This window comes from Bos indicus x Bos taurus, chromosome 8 (assembly GCF_003369695.1).
Source record: "Bos indicus x Bos taurus breed Angus x Brahman F1 hybrid chromosome 8, Bos_hybrid_MaternalHap_v2.0, whole genome shotgun sequence".
NCBI lineage: Eukaryota > Metazoa > Chordata > Mammalia > Artiodactyla > Bovidae > Bos > Bos indicus x Bos taurus.
This window is the reverse complement of record NC_040083.1, coordinates 29428030-29445874: the sequence shown is the minus strand read 5'-3', so window position 1 is coordinate 29445874 and position 17845 is coordinate 29428030. Positions and strand designations below refer to the sequence as shown.

The 17845-nt window shown below is 42.6% G+C and overlaps 1 long non-coding RNA gene across 1 annotated transcript; it reads left to right on the top strand.

Annotated features, from left to right (window-relative positions):
• Positions 1-6360: 6360 nt before the first annotated feature.
• Positions 6361-7762, top strand: LOC113897817. The gene is made up of 3 exons (XR_003512436.1): positions 6361-6631; positions 6824-7007; positions 7282-7762. It is a non-coding gene; the product is annotated as an uncharacterized LOC113897817 (long non-coding RNA).
• The last annotated feature ends 10083 nt before the right edge of the window (positions 7763-17845 follow it).

The window sequence follows — 17845 nt, the reverse complement described above, 5'->3', positions numbered from 1 at the left end:
CATTTGCATGATCTCATTTATGTATTGCAACAATCCTGTGAAGTGGATTGGGTATTTTAATTTAGTCTACCCAGTTTATTTTGCAGATAAGGAAGAAAGCACAGAAGAGCTCGCATTGTACAACTAGTGAATGGCAGAGATAGGTTATTTTTTCTCTCTAAGGCAAAGCAGTCTGTGGACAGAGCCAGAATTTCAGATTCAGGCAGGCTTGCATCCAAACCTAGAGAGTGTGTATTCTCAAAATGGAAAAGATAAGGAAAGTCTTCGTGGTGGTGGTGGTAGTGGGAACTGGGCTTTGAAGCAAAAACAAAATTTGAAATGTTAGAAGGAAGAAGGAAGGCGTTTCTGGTGAGGAAAAGGAGCATGCCAACCAGAAGTTAAGAAAGAACCAAGGCCCGGCCAGGAAATGATCTCAGAAACAGAGGGCTTATGAAGAGAGGATCACACGCAGGGAGGCTGGATGCAAGGGGCTGAGAGCTTGGCGGAAACCCTGCGGGCCAGCTCTGAGAGCTATTCTGATTGACCAGAGCCCTGAACATTTCAACAGGAGTGATAGCTTGCTTTGGGCTCTGCCACACCTTGATTCTTGTCCTGATTGCTTACTATCTGGCTCAGTGATCTTGTGAATTTATGCATCTTCTTATGTTCCCAGTTCCTCATCTGTAAGAGGCAGTAACATTAACTCATATGACTGTTATGAGGATTGGATGAGTTAATGAATGTGACATAGTACCTGCCGTGTGGGATTTACTCAATAAATATTGGGTTGGCCAAAAAGTTCATTTGGGTTTTTCTGTATCATCTTACAGATGATAAGCCTGAATGAACATTTTGGCCAAGCCAATATGATTATGGTGACTATGAGCATGAGAGTGACCTGAGGACAGGTTACTAGATAAACGAGAAAGGTCAGTGAGATGTTCAATAATCCATCAAAAATATTGCTTGTTCCCTTTTCTTCACCCCCTATCCAATAGACAATTATATTAAATACAAAAGAGCAGCTAAAGGCAAAAACAAAAACAATATCACTTGGCTGGGGAACCAATCCATCACAGATAAGACATGTTTTACAAACTCTTCACTGCAGCTACGCTGGAGAGGACTGCAAGGTTTGCGCTTCTTAGAGTTCATGTGGTCAGAACTGGAATCTTCCATTGCCTTCTACCCTCTACCCTCACCCCTTCAAAACTATAAGTGGAAGTATTATCCACAAACTGCCCATTCTTGCTGCTTCTAATATCCTTTTTCCAAAAGAAGGACTAGGAAACAGGAGGGAAGGTCTTAGAGATTTCATTTAGGGAAGAAAACAAACAAGAAGAAAGCCCATGAATTCACACTCAAGTGCTCCTCTAAATGTGAAGAACATATTTCAAAAAAATAAACACTGACTAATCACAAGGAAATCTGCTGTCAACTCAAAGGCCTCGGCGTAGATATTAACAACATGGTGAGAAGAAAATGGCTCATTAATGATTCATGAAAATTGCTGTCACCATCAAGCAAAGCATATTTTGCAATGGATAAAATGACTTGTTTAAAATGCACACACACGCTCGCTCGCTCTCTCTCTCTCTTGCTATCCAAACCCCCTGCTGCTTTTGTGCCTTTCTCCCTGCCTGTCATAGTGTAAGTCACCACTCGAGGGAGCCCAAGTTTCTCCCGTCCTGGGCTCACTCCAGGCACCAGGCACACTGAACCACAATGGGGGGAGGGGGACACATAAGTCTGTTTCTCTACTGCAGGTGTACGTTCTGGGTGAGATGATGCTTTCTGGTGGATGCTTAGCAGCAGCATCCCTGGCCTCTACCCACTAAATGCCAGCATCATCAGCAACGCTCTCCCAGGCATGACACTCAAGTATCTCCTGACAGCGCCAAATGTCTCCCAGGGTGGGGGCATATGAAGCTGTCCCACTGCCCCCGGTTTAAGCACTTCTCTGATGGAGCTCATGGGTCTCCTCCAGACTTTGGTCTCTGATGGAAAAGTGTTGCAGAACCGGGAGAAAGTCGAGACACCAGCTCTATTTGTCTCGCTCTCCTGCCAGCAGCCTGGGGAGAAACAGAGCCTGGCAGGGGAGGAGTGGTCCCCTGGTGGCCTCGAGCTGTTATCAGAGCCCCAGTATTTCAGGCAAGTTTTATTAGAAGAGGAAACACTGTCAAGGCCTGTCTGGGGTGGTGTGAGCTGAGGCGCTGCTATTCTCTTCAGGCCTTTGGTAGCAGCTCAAATGATTTGTTAATTATTCATTACTATTTGTCATAAAATCCTGAAGGACTGCCAAGTGGTAGCGTGTGGGCAAGACGAAAGCAGGGGACATGTCTTTTCTTATTTTCCAGTGACTGTTGGATGTGGAGGGGCTGGGCTGCCTGGAAAATACACACAGGAATCGTGGGCGCTTGCCCTGGAGCATGCAGATGGTGGGGCTGGCCCACGCTCTATCCAGCACCATTTTCTGGGCCCCGTCACACTCCCTGCTCCATTTGCAGTGGAGATCATAAGGCCAGGGGGAAAATGTGATGGACGCAGGGGCTTCCTGCCCAAACACAAAATCTGAGACACTGAGACACTCTGTTTCAGAACTTTCCCTCCTCTTCCCCTCAGGGGCGGACACAGGCTGCCAGCGAGGTTCCTTTCTTTGCTTTCTCTTCTCCCCCATCCTCCTTTGCTTGCACCCATGGCCCCTTCTGAGACGTCCCCTCCCTCTTTATTCTCCTTCATGGCTGCATTTGATATTCATTTTAATCATATAAAGATATGTGCTTTATGGCAGGGTCACTGGGGCCGAGGTGACAGGAGACACAGTATAATTTGCCCCAGATCTTGGAAACACCCAAGGAAGGATGGCCTTGCTTTCTTTCAGCCCTAGTGAAAGAAATTGGGAAGCTGAACCCTACCTTGCTTTTCAAGGAGCCAAGGCTCTGGAATTCAGCAAATTTTAGTGAACTCAGAAAGCTAAATTCCAGAGTTATAGACTCCCCACCCCAGGAGCTGGAACCAAGGATTTGATGTTCTGATGTGTAGGAAGGAGCCGCAGGACCCTGGGGTGTCAGGCAGAAGAGGCAGGCAAACAGCAAAAGCCCATCCTCACTAATGGTTCAAGAGGTTGGGGGAAGTAGTGTCTGCTTTCTTGATAATTTCAATAGAGTACATTACTTGGCAAGGTCACCCCAGCCCTGGGTCAGCAAGGACACCATGGGCTGTCCCGATGGAAGAAAAGGTGACAAGCTGTCTTCATTCCAACACAGCCTGTGCACAGTAGGCCACCGTCTCACACTTGGATCCAAGCACATCATCACGGCATAAAGAGGCCTTTAATATTTGCGGGTGACTCAGTGGGAAAACCACTGCACAGAGCAGCCTGAGAAACAACAGGAGAGGATGGAACTGGCCTCAGGGCTTCCAAAGGACCTGTGGCCACTGGTGCCATTAACAACCCTTCCTGAGTGTCTGGAGGTGCTTGTCTGTCTTCTGGCACAATAGAATTTTCTAAACTGTTTATTCATGTGGTATTTATTATTTATTTATCCAATAGTCATTCCTTTGTATAACATATATTCATTCATTCATACTTACTTATTCATTCAATAATATTTACTCATTCACTGAGTATCACTGATTCAATATTCATTCAGTAAACACCTACTGGGCACCTCCTATGGGTCAGGTACTGTTTTTGTCTCTTGGGATACAGCAGTTAAAAAAAAACAAAGATATGAGTTTGTGGAACCCTTGCAGGATACCAAGTAACTTCTCTTTGATTTAATCCTCACAGTAAATGTTTATGGGAGGCATTCTTGTTCTCATTTTACAGATGAAGAAACTGAAGCTTAGTGAGATCAAATAACAATGTCGGTATTAAATGGTAGAAATGATAATCAAGTCAGGTCTGTGGGACGCCAAGTCTGACAGTCATCCTCTGGAAATGTCACTTTGCCCAAGGAAAATTAGTTAACTTTGCAGTAGGAATTCAATAGTTTCCCCAGATCTTCTGTATGGAAATTAATCTCAGAGAGGGACAAACCAACTTACACACCAATTGCCAAATGCAGAAAACCAACCAACTTAGCCAATGCACTCATACTGACCAAGAGAGGATGGATGTGTGCTATGAAGCACTAAGTTATCAGATCTCAGTTGCAGAACAAGTATTTAGCAAGACTGTAAGTGAATGAATAAGGAGCTTTCAATTTCAAGAAGGACTTGTTAAACTTACAGCAAAAGGTAACCAATGCAGGGCTTCCCAGGTGGTGCTAGTGGTTAAGAATCCACCTGCCAATGCAGGAGACATAAGAGATGAGGGTTCGATCCCTGAGACAGGGAGACCCCTTTGAGGGGGGGAATGGCAACCCACTCCAGTATTCTTGCCAAGAGAATCCCATGGACAGAGGAGCCTGGTGGGCTATAATCCATGGGGTTGCAGAGTTGAACACGACTGAGCATCTGAGCAAAAAAAAAAAAAAGAAAACAGTGAAGATAAAATTCTTATATTTGACCTCCTTATGGGAGAGAAGAAAAAGCTAATTAAAATAAACATCTTTGCCAGTAAGAAAATGAGAAGATATGGTCTAAGGCATTCAGGGGCAGTGAACATTTCCAACATCTAGCATAATATAGACACAAGAAATACATACTGATCTGTGAATGGAGGTTCTTTGCTGACTTGGACCCCGGTGAAGTAGAGGGGTTTCCCATTTGGTTCGGAGAACTTTAAATTTGTTGTATGTTTCTGAGTGTGTGAGCCACTGCCCATAGGGCCTCTCACTTTGCTCCTTTACCTCTGCTTCTCTCAGGAAGGATTTGGAACTTGAGACATAATCCAGTTGAGTAATATGCTGGCAAGGACTGGACAGAAGTCAGAGTGAAGATAGGGTATAAATGAGGAAGGAGCTGACATTCATGAGAAAATTGCACATGTTAGGTTTTTGCATATATATTTCATTAAATTTCAAGACAACTTCAAGAGGTAGATATGATCTCACTCACAGACCAGAGAATGATGACTCTAACATGTCAATTGCCCCAGACTTCACAGCTGGAAAGATATAGAACCAAATCCTCCTCCTTTATTTTCTTCCCAAAAAAATCACAGGTCCTTTTTCATTTTAAGAATGTTATTGCTAATCACCATGATGAAATAGGCAGGGAGGAGCTCCTATAATAAGTGTGAGGTGTTACCAAGTCTAGCCTCAAACTCTCTGAAGATAGAAGTGAAGGAGGAGCTACCAATGGAACAATAATAACTCCAGGGATACTGGTAGCTTCTCTCCTCTCAACCTCTGTCCCATGCCCTTCCTCCTCTCTCTCCATAACTCTGATCACACCCCACCCGAACGCAGAAGGATGGACGTGCGCCATGAAGCACTAAGTTGTCCGATCTTAGTTTCACACAGGAAAACACACACGACAATCTCCACTTCTTGTTCTGCTCATTCTAGGTTGAATCCCCACTGGCCTGTGTCTACTTTCCTTGGCAGTCTCTTTTCCATTCCAGACTATTTTGTGAGTCCAGTTTTTTCTAAGTTGGCAGGTATGCAAACACTGGGAAATAGAGGGGCAAATTGAATTTGGCAGCTCCTTGTTCAGCTGAATTAACTGAATTCAGCTCCTTTAGCAGTGGGTTGACTCCTAGCCCTCCTATTAGAGGGCCCACCTTGAGCCTTCCTACCCAGTGGGCACACACACGGTTTTGACCAATCACACACTCTCAGCCAAAGGGTACAAGGTTTCAGTTTAAATGAGGGCCTCTTGAGTCATCTGGACTTGTCGCCTTCCAACTGCATAGCTTCAGCGGATTTCTAGGGCTCAGTCTCCTCATCTGGCAAAGAGATAGAGCAGCACACTGTCAGCCTGAAAGCATCAGCATGAAGATGACACAGGACAGTCATCATTGGTGTGGTGCTCCATAGACTTCTCTGATGACCAGAATCCCCCAGGCACTTGTGGATGGAAAGATTTCCAGGGCTCTCCTGGAAGTGTGGATTTGGTGGGATCAGGTTGGGGCTTATGTTTTTACCAGTTTATTGATCAATAGATTGATTGACTGATAAAAAGCTCAAATTATATTCTAATACTCAGAATGAGAAAAGTTCAGGGAACATGATTAGTGATTGATAGATATTCATTTATTGATGTTATTCTCTTTACTTCTGACCTTGACTAACTGCCCAAATCCCAGGTATTTAAATTCTGTAGCCCTTCCAGTTTGCTGTATTTCAAAACTCTTGAGAGGGCTGTTTCCTCAGGACCACCACTTTGGTTGGGGGCCTCTTAAGGTTCCCAGCTTCTCACTGATATGCTTTAGGAACTGAGTCAGTGAGGTTACCTTTGCCCAAGGTCACACTCTACAATGACTCCTCAATTCCAAGTTTCATCTGACATTCTTGTGCATTTCACTGGTTTCTTTGTTTAACACTTCTGCTCCTAAATCACTCAGTAGGTGCCTAAGGCTAATTTGTTAGAAGCTGCATATGTGGGCTCTTTGTTTAACTCTGTTTCCACTTCCCCTCCTCTTTTTATACCTGTTTTTTATTCCCCTTTAGGTATGAGAGTAAAAGAACCTGATTTACAGCCCACAGTCCTCAGGAAGGCCTCCCCCATCTGTGTTACTGGTTGCCCACCTTGGTTCTGCCTGGTAAGGTTTCCAACTCTAGCCTGTAAAAGACTGACAGATGAAGACTATTAGGACTGGAAATACATAATGAATTATGCTTTTTGGAGTTGAGTCTTCGTCATAGGTTGAATATTTGAAGTCAAATATTTTCCAAACATTCTAATTTTTTGTCATGGTTAAATAAGTATGCTTTCAATTGCTTTTTTTGGAAAGGACTCTATCAGGGATTACCACATGGAATACAACAGACGGGCAGGTACTACAGCAGAGAAGTGAACGGCATGACCCTCAGCAAGTTCATTAACCTCTCTGTGCCCCAGTGTATATGTCTGCAAATAGAGATAACACTAATATGCACCTCCTGAGTTGCTGTGATGGTTAACGCGAGGTCATGGAGGTGAGATGTTAAGCACAGTGCCCAGAATGGTGCTGGTGGTAGCTGTTACTGTCATTACAGTAGTCCACGTTGCAGAATTTGTGTGCAGCTCTGTCTGTTGGCTCTGTTTTCTCCTTTCTTTACTTGCTGGCTTCTCTGCTTGCTTTGGGTTCCTGCTCTCTCTTGACTCTGAATTGCATATGGTTTTTGTTTGCTGCAGTTGTGCTCTTTCAACTTATTCTGACTTCAAATTCATGATCCCATTTCCAAAAGGTAATCTTTCTCTCTTCCCCAGGTTCATTGCCCTGAAGAGAGAATGTCCCTCTGATCATCCTGCCTCACCTCTAGCCCCTGCGATGGATGAACTCTGTCGGGCAGGATGGTCGTCCCCAGACTGATGAGCATTAACAGGGTTAGAGGAGTCACAGGTACAAAATCTGGCTGCTAAGACAGCAGGGTTTGGGGTGGGTGATTTCATTTAGAAGGCTATGAGCAAGCAGGCAGGCAACGATTAGCATCTTGTAACATAAATTCAAGACCATATGTCCACAGCAATTATATTCAGAGTTTCTTTTACAAACTCTGATTTCTGTAAAAACCAGGAGGTAATGTCCAAAAGAACATGGGATAACAAACGGGGAATAGAACCCAGACTCTCTCCATAAGCTGTTGTAAGACCTTTAGTAACTCATTTGATCCCCCATGGGCCTCAGTTTCCTCATCTGTGAAGAGAATGGAATGGGGTAGATGAACTCTAAGTGTCTTTCCACCTTCAAGATGACAAAGAAGTGGAAATGAAAAGAGGCATGATGCCTAAAATCTGATCTTGGACCAGAAATGGTTAGATAATTGAGGCTGATGCCTAGTTTAAAGCATTAATTATATGAAAAATTCCATATGCATTGATATTCTTGGAGACAATTATCTATCCGGTAAGCATATGTTGAATTAGCATAAGGTTGCTATTAAAAAATACTGTGGAAATTAAATATAAACTTCTCTAATCATAGGAAGCAACAAACTCAAAATCACTTTCACTTAAACAGGTTTGATGACTAAAGCTCCAACTTCCTTCCTCATGGCACTGACATAGCACAATTAGGATGAGAAGTCTGCACGAAAGCTCAGCTGCCTCTAAGTAGACTGGCCTCCTCCCTGAGGTCAGGTGTCGGTTGGTCTTTAATCACTGCTGTCCTGTAGCCAGGTTTATTTATAAACAAGTTGGACAGTAAAATGTAAACCACATGTGGAATGTCCCCCGGAAGTGTTGCCAAGGTTTGGGACAAGCATAGGAAGAGAAATGTGTAGTCAATGACACCGGGAAAATGAAGATGAAGTTCTTTTTGATCACCAAGTTAGCAGAAGACTGTAAAGCTACTAAAATGATAGCCACTATTTAGGAAGAACACTAAATCTGTTCATCTTTGGACATTGTGTGCCTCAGACAGTGGTTCTCGTCTATGGTTGAACTCTCTAGAGAGTGCTTAGTCTTATCAGATTCTTTTCAACCCCACGGATGATAGGCTGCCCACAAGTTTTCTTGGTCCATGGACTTTTCCAGCCAAGAATGCTGGAGTGGGTTGCCATTTCCTCCTCCAGGGAATCTTCCCGACCCAGGAATCAAACCCACATCTCCTGTGTCCCCTGCATTGTCAGGGCAGATTCTTTACCACTGTGCCACCTGCTTGAAAGTAGAATTTAATGCTTTTCTGGTTCCACCTTTTGTTTCTTAAAAAGTAGAGAACACCTACTCTCTGCCCTCTTTTGCCTGTCAGAGGGCCTTTGAACTCATCCAGGAAGTTTGGTCTGCCACTCGACCAAACCAAATAGTAATTTTCTGTCTCAAAGTGACCTGATACACACCATAGTTCTGTCCAGTCTGAGCTGCCTCTCCTCTAGGAAAATAGGCTTTGTTACTCGAGGTTCCTGAAGTGACTCATCCACCGTGTTTGTCAGACCGCATCATCAAGGTCTTCTTGCCACTGCGTGCTAAGTCACTTCAGTCATGTCTGACTCATTATGACCCCATGGGCTGTAGCCTGTCAGGCTCCTCTGCCCATGGGTATTCTCCAGGCAAGAATACTAAAGTGGGTTACTATATATCCTTCTCCAGGGGATCTTCCCAACCCAGGGATCGAACCTGTGTCTCTTATATCTCCTGCACTGGCGACCGGATTCTTTACCACTAGCACCACCTCCTGCCCCTTGTTATTTGCAAACCTATTCTCTGCCTTCATCCCAGACCCAAAAGTTACATTTTTTTCCCCTCAGTAAGTTCTCCTGCCCTACAGACTGTCCTCACAGCTCCTGAAACAGGAATTTTCACACTGAAAAAGTGATGATGGGTCATCAACAATTTGCCTCCATCAATGGATTACTTATGGATCTTTGAATTGACTGAAATCTTGAAGTAGTTTTTGTGTCCTTCATGATAGACTACTTTCCAACAAGGTGTCTTTTTGACGATATGTTCATGTACATGAGCTCTAAGTATGCACATGTTGTTGTGTGTTCTGAAACGGTCTCAAACGGGGTCCAAAGCATCGGTGAAATTTTTTATTCTCAGTACTCTCTAGTCTGGTGCTACTCAAAGTGGGAGTCCATAGACTAATGTCCATCTGCAAGCTTTCTATCCCAGGTTCACTGGGGGTAAGTACAGAAATTGAGAGTAGAAAGGGTTTGGAAATGTCATGGCCATTTTACAAAGTGACTTTTATGTATTCTGAACTCAATAATTAAAATTTGGATCTCATATTTATATGACTTAAAATTCCATTGTCTAAGAGTTCATTTTCATTACAATTTATGGTCTCTAATAGATTTGATACTAAAGGATATCAACCCTGAATATTCATTGGAAGGACTGATGCTGAAACTGAAGCTCCAATACCTTGGCTACCTGATGCGAACAGCTGACTCTGGAAAAGACCCTCATGCTAGGAAAGATTGAGTGCAGGAGGAAAGATTGAGGGGTGGGAGAGGATGAGATCCTTGGATGGCATCACCGATTGAGTGGACATGAGTTTGAGCAAGCTCCGGGATATGGTGAAGGACAGGACAGCCAGGTGTGCTGCAGTCCATGGCACTGCAAAGAGTCGGACACAACGTAGGGACTGAACAACAACAACAGATTTAATTTAAATCAACCAACTAAACCAAAACTAGCTTTCCCCCAGATAATTCTAGAGCAATGCTTCTCAAACTATTTCAGGTTTTTTCCCCTAGCTTTCAGGAATCATAAGTTTCTCAATATTAAGGCTTTAAAAAGAGAACCCAATATTCAGCACCTCATGGTCTTGGTCTTTCCCTTACCCTACATACCACTCGAGAGCAGGGGATTTTCATAGTCTGGAAGTGGTGGGATAAACATTTCTCAGCTCTCAGAGGCCTCAAGTGTTAAAGAATCCCCACTCAACACTACTGGGGAAATACTGAATGATAAGGCTCTGTCTCAGTTGGGATCCCTGGGAATATCCAGTTTTGTAATAAATATTACACACATCATCTGTCACTAAGGGATATAGTTTTTGACCTAATGGTGGTAGAAAATCAATGCTCATCTGACACATGGCCAAGATTTTAAGACTATAATTAAAGGCATTCTTTTGGATTCTGTCATTTAGTAAGTTGTAGAGAAGAAAACCTTGATGTGTTCCAGTTCAGTAGAGGAGTCAATCCAAGAGGGGTAGGGTAGGGGGTAGGGGAGAGAGACTCAAGAGGGAGGGTATATATGTATACTTAGTTGATTCACACTGTTGTACAGAAGGAACCAACACAAAATTGTAAAGCAGTTATACTCAAAATAAAAATTTTTAAATGGCTGTTGCCGATTTTGGTACTTCTCTTCACCCTTCCACCCAAATGACACGTCTCATCTTCTTGTCTCCTCCAAGTCCCTCACAAGAGCATATGTTTCAAACATCTACCAACCAAACTACCAAGTTGCCTCAAAAGAGTGTGAATCTGAGACTTTCAAAGACCTCCTCCCATTCTACTTCAGCAAAAGGGTCAAATTTCTCAGCTCTTCCATCTCCATGCATAGATAATAGAAGTAGCACGCCCCTTTTCTTCAACCATAAGGACCATCAGGATGTAAAACGGCATCATAAATCCAAACTCAGAAAACACATTTCTTGACTTTTCAGTACAATTAGGAGTCAGAGACATGAGTCAATAGGAAGCTAAATGCAAATTTCAAACAAAATAAAATCAATATGCCTAATATGAGACTACTGACCCTACTTTCTAAACCAAATTTTAAAAGTGTGAAAAGAAAAAGATTGTATATGTTCTGATTGATTAATAAATGATAAGGATAAGGTAATATTCTGGAATTTTTATAAATGGTTTTCACCCAGGAAAATCTATTGGGAAAACACCCCCAAATTTAGTTGGTGAAAAGGAACAATAAATACATTTAACCAAGGAAATGAAAGACTTGTATACTGTAAACTATAAGACATTAATAAAAGAAATTAACAAAGACACTAACAATTGGAAAGGCATTCCACATTCATGGATTGGAAAAATTAATTTTGTTAACATGTTTAATTCTACCCAAAGCAATGTACAGATCAATGCAATTCTATCAAAATTCTAACGGTATTTTTTCACAGAAATAGAGCAAACGGTCCACATAAACAAAAATTTATATGGAATCACAAAAGACCATAAATAGCCAAAGTTGTCCTGAGAAAGAAGTACAAAGCTAAAGGCATTGGGTCATTGATTTCCAACTACATTACAAAGCTATAGTAATTAAAATACTATGGTATTGACATAAAAACAGACAGATCAATGGAACAGAATAGAGAGACCACAAATAAATCCACACATATATATGGTCAATTAATTTATGCAAAAGGATGAAACCGGACCACTCTCTTATACCACAAACCAACTCAAAATAGATTAAAGTGTTGAACATAAGATCTGAAACCATAAAACTCTTCAAAGAATATATAGACAATAAGCTCCTTGACATAGGTTTTGCTGATAATTTTTTAAATTTGACACCAAAAGCAGAAGTAACAAAAGCAAAAACAAATAATTGTGACTGCTTCAAACTAAAAAGCTGCTGCACAGCAAAGAAAAGAGAATGAAAAGGTAGCCTACTGAATGGGAGAAAATATTTGCAAGTCATATATCTGATAAGGGACCAATATCCAAAATATATAAATAACTCATATAACTTGATAGCATTTTGGCATTGTTATGTTTTACAAAGTGGAATTATGTGATATAAATTGTTCTGTCATCAGCATGAGAGAGAAAAAAAGTATCATGGATAGCATATCATGTCATTTAAGTCAATTTGTGTGTAGTATATAACTAAGATCCATCTAGTTAAAGCTATGGTCTTTCCAGTAGTCATGTATGGATGTAAGAATTGGACCATAAAGAAGGGAGCACTGAGGAATTGGTGCTTTTGAACTGTGGTGATGGAGAAGACTCTTGAAAGTCCCTTGGACTGCAAGGAGATCAAACCCATCAATCCTAAAGGAAATTAGTCCTGAATATTCATTGGAAGGACTGATGTTGAAGCTGAAACTCCAATACTTTGGCTGCCTGATGAGAACTGACTCATTGGAAAAGACCCTGATGCTGGGAAAGATTGAAGGCAGGAGGAGAAGGGGATGACAGAGGATGAGATGGTTGGATGGCATCACCAACTCAATGGGCATGAGCTTGAGTAGGCTCCGGGAGTTGGTGATGGACAGGGAAGCCTGGTGTGCTACAGTCCATGGGGTCACAAGGAGTCGGACATGACTGAGTGACTAAACTCTATTAACACATATTTGGGTTTCCCTTCAACTTTTCACTATCTTAATGAGGCAATGAACATTCTTGTATGTGAGACTTTCACAACTCTATGAGTGGATTGCTGTAGAAGAGTCCTAGAAAAGCCCTAGAAATGGAATTATAGGTTATGAGATAAGCATGTTTAAAATTTTGATAGACTCTCTCAAACTGTTCAGAAAGTAGCATGTGTATTTATTCCTACCAACAGGGTGCATGTAGATAAGGGGTGTTTTAAAAGTCTTTTATAATAATTTGAACCAGTTGCTGGCATATTACATCATCCTTGAAGATGCTAAGTGGTTAGTTTTTAGACCAGGAATGATTCCTGAATACTGACACCTTGGACCCACTGTCAATCTACATAATAGGTGAAAAAATTATAAGAAATAAAACTGAATAGGGATCCAAAAAATCCCTGTCTAATGAAAGAAAAGAAAACCTAGGTGTGGTTTAGTTTGAGTGGGTTGCTAATCTTGGAGACACTGACAGTAAATTTTGGAAGAAAGGGGCAAACAAGCACCCCATAGCATGATTATAAGAAGCTCAAGACTTGCGGGCCAGTGCTTCAGCGAGTAGCGGTGAAACTGTCCTTTTCTCCTCCTTTTTATGGAAAACGCCATAAGGTAATGAAACCCATTCTAGCAAATTTCAGAAATGAAGCCACAAGTGAGAAAGAGCCATGGAAGTGACAGCAAATCTATAGGCATCAGGATGCTGAGCCTTTGGCCACATTCCTTCCGACAGGCTACACATCCTGCTGAGACTTACCCCTGGGAGCTGTACGCTGCTTCACTCATGGGACAGTGCTTTGTACATGTTGGTAAAGTCTCGGGTGAAGCATTACCGCTGAGTACTATTTTGGAATAGAAACAGGACATCTGATACCTGCTTCAGATGTTGTCCCTCAGTGATGCTTTGTCCTTAGGTCACCTCTAAGTGTCTCACTTTCTTCATCTGTAAAATGGGCTCTGTGATGCTTCATGTACCTTCCAGCTAAAGACCACATGAAATCATAGATATGAATACAGTTTTTAGCATAAATTGGATTTCAAATGTGAAGTTTTGTTAGTAAATGAGGTTCTCCTATCACTCTTTATAAACACTATGGCAAAACAAAGAAAACTCATGGTCAATAAGTCAAAAGAAAAGATTCTGGACTTAGGTAGCGCTCAAGGTGGTTTCACAATCCTGAGAATATAGAAACCACGGATTGCGGGGGAAAGAGAAAGAAAGAAAGAGTGGGAGGGAGGGAGTGAAGGAAGGAAAGAAGAATGCAAAGAAGAAAAAAAGACGCTTTCTAAAATGGAAAGACAACAAAAGATGAAGGAAAATCATTTCTTTGGTGTGTATTTTATATGTCACACCGTTTTGGTTCTTTAGATATGGTGTCTTAATTTCATCTTCCCAGTAGCCTGAGGTATAGAAATTATTATCCGTATTTTGTTAGAAAAATGAGAGAGATTTTCAATATACCTTGCCCAGCATCACAAGGTAATTCATTACCTTGCCCAGGATTTGAACCTAATTCTTCTCAACTCCTAAGCTTGAGCCCTCTCAATTGCACCATGTTATTTCTAGATCTTGTCAGAAGCTCATAGAAAGAATCACATCAGATCCAATTTTTCAGTCTCCTTTAGAGAGATTCTACCTGGAGGAATCTGAGGGCTCTCTTTAATGTCAGCCCTCAAAAGTTAAGTGAAGTATCCCTGCCTGAGAAGGACGGTCTATTCTGTGTCTGGTGTTTATACATTCATTGTAATCTTTCTGGGTCTATTTGCATTTTCAATCCCAAACCCTGTTTTGGGTTAATGAGCCCCACAAGTTCCCCAGCCAAACGTACTGGCTTTCAGCTTAGCATAAGCTTGTATCTAATCAGTGTAGACGTTGAAACAAGTTCCATGCTGGCAAATTCCCAAAAGCAAAAGGAGGTAAATGAGAACAACATGAATGAGTCAAACAAGGGAACCACCATGGGGAAAGAGTTTAATCAACACTTAGAGAAACATGGCTGCCTCCTGCTGAGATGGAAATACATCTGTTTTGTAGATGTCTTGGTGCCCTTAACCATACCCTCTTCCCCAAGTACGAAGTCTTTCTGCCTTTCACACCATTCCTACTGGAGATTATTTTATAGCAAGAGGAGTTGAGAGACCTCAGATCCAGGTTTTTGATGAAGCTATTTGCAGAGCACCAAAGGAGACACAGACATTGAGAACAGACTTATCAGGAGGGCTGTGAGGGGAGGAGAGGGCGGGAGATATGGAGAGAGTAACACGGAAACACACACTGCTGCTGCTGCTGCTAAGTCGCTTCAGTCCTGTCCGACTCTGTGCAACCCCACAGACGGCAGCCCACCAAGCTCCCCCGTCCCTGGGATTCTCCAGGCAAGAACACTGGAGTGGGTTGCCATTCCTTCTCCAGGAAACATACACTACCATATGTAAAAGAGATAGCCAATGGGAACTTGCTGTGTGACTCAGGGAACACAAACCAGGGCTTGATAACAACCTAGAGGGGTGGGATGGGGAGGGAGGTGGGAGGGATGGATGTCCTAGTGGGAGGGGACATGGGTAAACCTATGGCTGATTCATGTCGACGTTTGGTAGAAACCAACACAAAACTATAAAGCACTTACCCTTCAAGTAAAAATAAATAAATTTTTAAAAAAGAAAAGAAAAGTTGGTAGCAGACACTGTCATTGCCTTACCCATGTCTCCATGGATGCTCACTGTGAACACTGTAAAGTGGTAAAATCCCTGAGGATTTTGTCTGAGTAGAGTATGATAGACCCAAGTTCGAGGCAAGTAGGGACTATTACAGAGCTAATACAATTTTTGGGCTCCAAGATCACTGCAGATGGTGACTGCAGCCATGAAATTAAAAGACGCTTACTCCGTGGAAGGAAAGTAACCAACCTAGATAGCATGTTGAAAAGCAGAGACATTACTTTGCCAACAAAGGTCCATCTAGTCAAGCCTATGGTTGTTCCAGTGGTCATGTATGGATGTGAGAGTTGGACTGTGAAGAAAGCTGAGCGCCAAAGAATTAATGCTTTTGAACTGTGGTGTTGGAGGAGAGTCCGTTGGACTGCAAGGAGATCCAACCAGTCCATTCTAAAGGAGATCAGCCCTGGGTGTTCTTTGGAAGGACTGATGCTAAAGCTGAAACTCCAGTACTTTGGCCACCTCATGCGAAGAGTTGACTCATTGGAAAAGACTCTGATGCTGGGAGGGATTGGGGGCAGGAGGAAAAGGGGACAGAGGATGAGATGGCTGGATGGTATCACCGACTCAATGGACATGAGTTTGAGTGAACTCTGGGAGTTGGTGATGGACAGGGAGGCCTGGCGTGCTGTGATACATGGGGTCGCAAAGAGTCGGACACGACTGAGTGACTGAACTGACCTGAACTGAACTGAATATAATGACTGCCCTCATACAGTGACTGAGCTGATGGGTAACTAGTTTGATGGACAAATAGCCAAAGACTAGGTTGATATATACCAATAATCATATCAGCATCTAACCCCATGGTTGGGATAACTCAGGCATGCTCTGTCATCCAGGGTTCTCAAGCTCTGGGCAACTGTTGTGATACAGCACCTCTGTTGGCATCCTCCTTTTTCCACTCTCACCTCCCCAGTCCTCTCCTGCTGTTTCCTGGGATTATCTCACAAAAAGTCTACTTGCATTAGAATCTTTGTCTCAGAGTCTCCTTTAGGAAAAAGCCTACACTAGACAAGAGTGACTCATAAACACTGAATAGTCATTAAGAAAATAAGCTTTCACAGGGAACTATATTCAGTATTTTATAATAACCTATAGTGGAAGAGAATCTGAAAAAGAATATATGTATGTATATACATTTATCCATTCTAAAGGAGATCAGTCCTGGGTGTTCTTTGGAAGGACTGATGCTAAAGCTGAAAGTCCAATACTTAGGCCACCTCATGAGAAGAGTTGACTCATTGGAAAAGACTCTGATGCTGGGAAGGATTGAGGGCAGGAGGAGAAAGGGACTTCAGAGGATGAGATGGCTGGATGGCATCACCGACTCGATGGATGTGAGTGAGTGAACTCCGAGAGTTGGTGATGGACAGGGAGGCCTGGCGTGCTGCGATTCATGGGGTTGCAAAGAGTCGGACACAACTGAGCCACTGAACTGAACTGAACTGATACACATTTATAACTGAATGATTTTGCTGTACACTTGAACTAACATAACATTGTAAATATACTTATATATCAATAAAAAATAAAAGAAAATAAGCTGTTGACCTTTCTCTTTATTCCTCCTGTTGGTTTTGGATTTCTTTCATCCATTCATTACTTTTCCTCCATTGACTTATCTCCTTAAGAGCCTAGAGTTTGGCTTGCTATCTGTAAATTGAGTGGTCTCCCCTCTTCCACTCATGGCCATTTCTTCAGATAAATGTCAGCAGTCAGGAGGTCTCTCTCTACTTGAAAAGTTAAACATGGCAACACATAGAATGTTAGGCTTGGGCAGCCAAGAAGCTGAGACCTATAAGGCCGTGACGTCTCCCAAAGAGACGCACCAATACTGCTGGGCAGCGTTCCTTCCCCTGCCTCGCTGTTCTTCCTCTTCACCCCACTTCCCTGCATGGGGGCCATGTGTACCTTTAGTTCCTAACCAGGTAACAGTCTGGCTAGTTACTCCTGAACCCCTTCACAGTTCTCCATCCCCAATGAGCCCACCTCCATCTTCTAACCTCTACCTTTTAACTAAGAGTTAGAATACTGAAAGTGAAAGTGAAAAGTGAAAGTGAAGTCACTCAGTCGTGTCCGACTCTTTGCGACCCCATGGACTGTAGCCTATCATGCTCCTCAGTCCGTGGGATTTTCCAGACAAGAATACTGGAGTGGATTGCCATTTCCTTCTCCAGGGGATCTTCCCAACCCAGGGATCGAACCCGGGTCTTCCGCATTGTAGGCAGACGCTTTACCATCTGAGCTACCAGGGAAGCACACTAGACAACTGGGACAACCCTAAAAGAAATGACCACCAGATTTCCGGAAACACCATGCTTTAGGAGATGA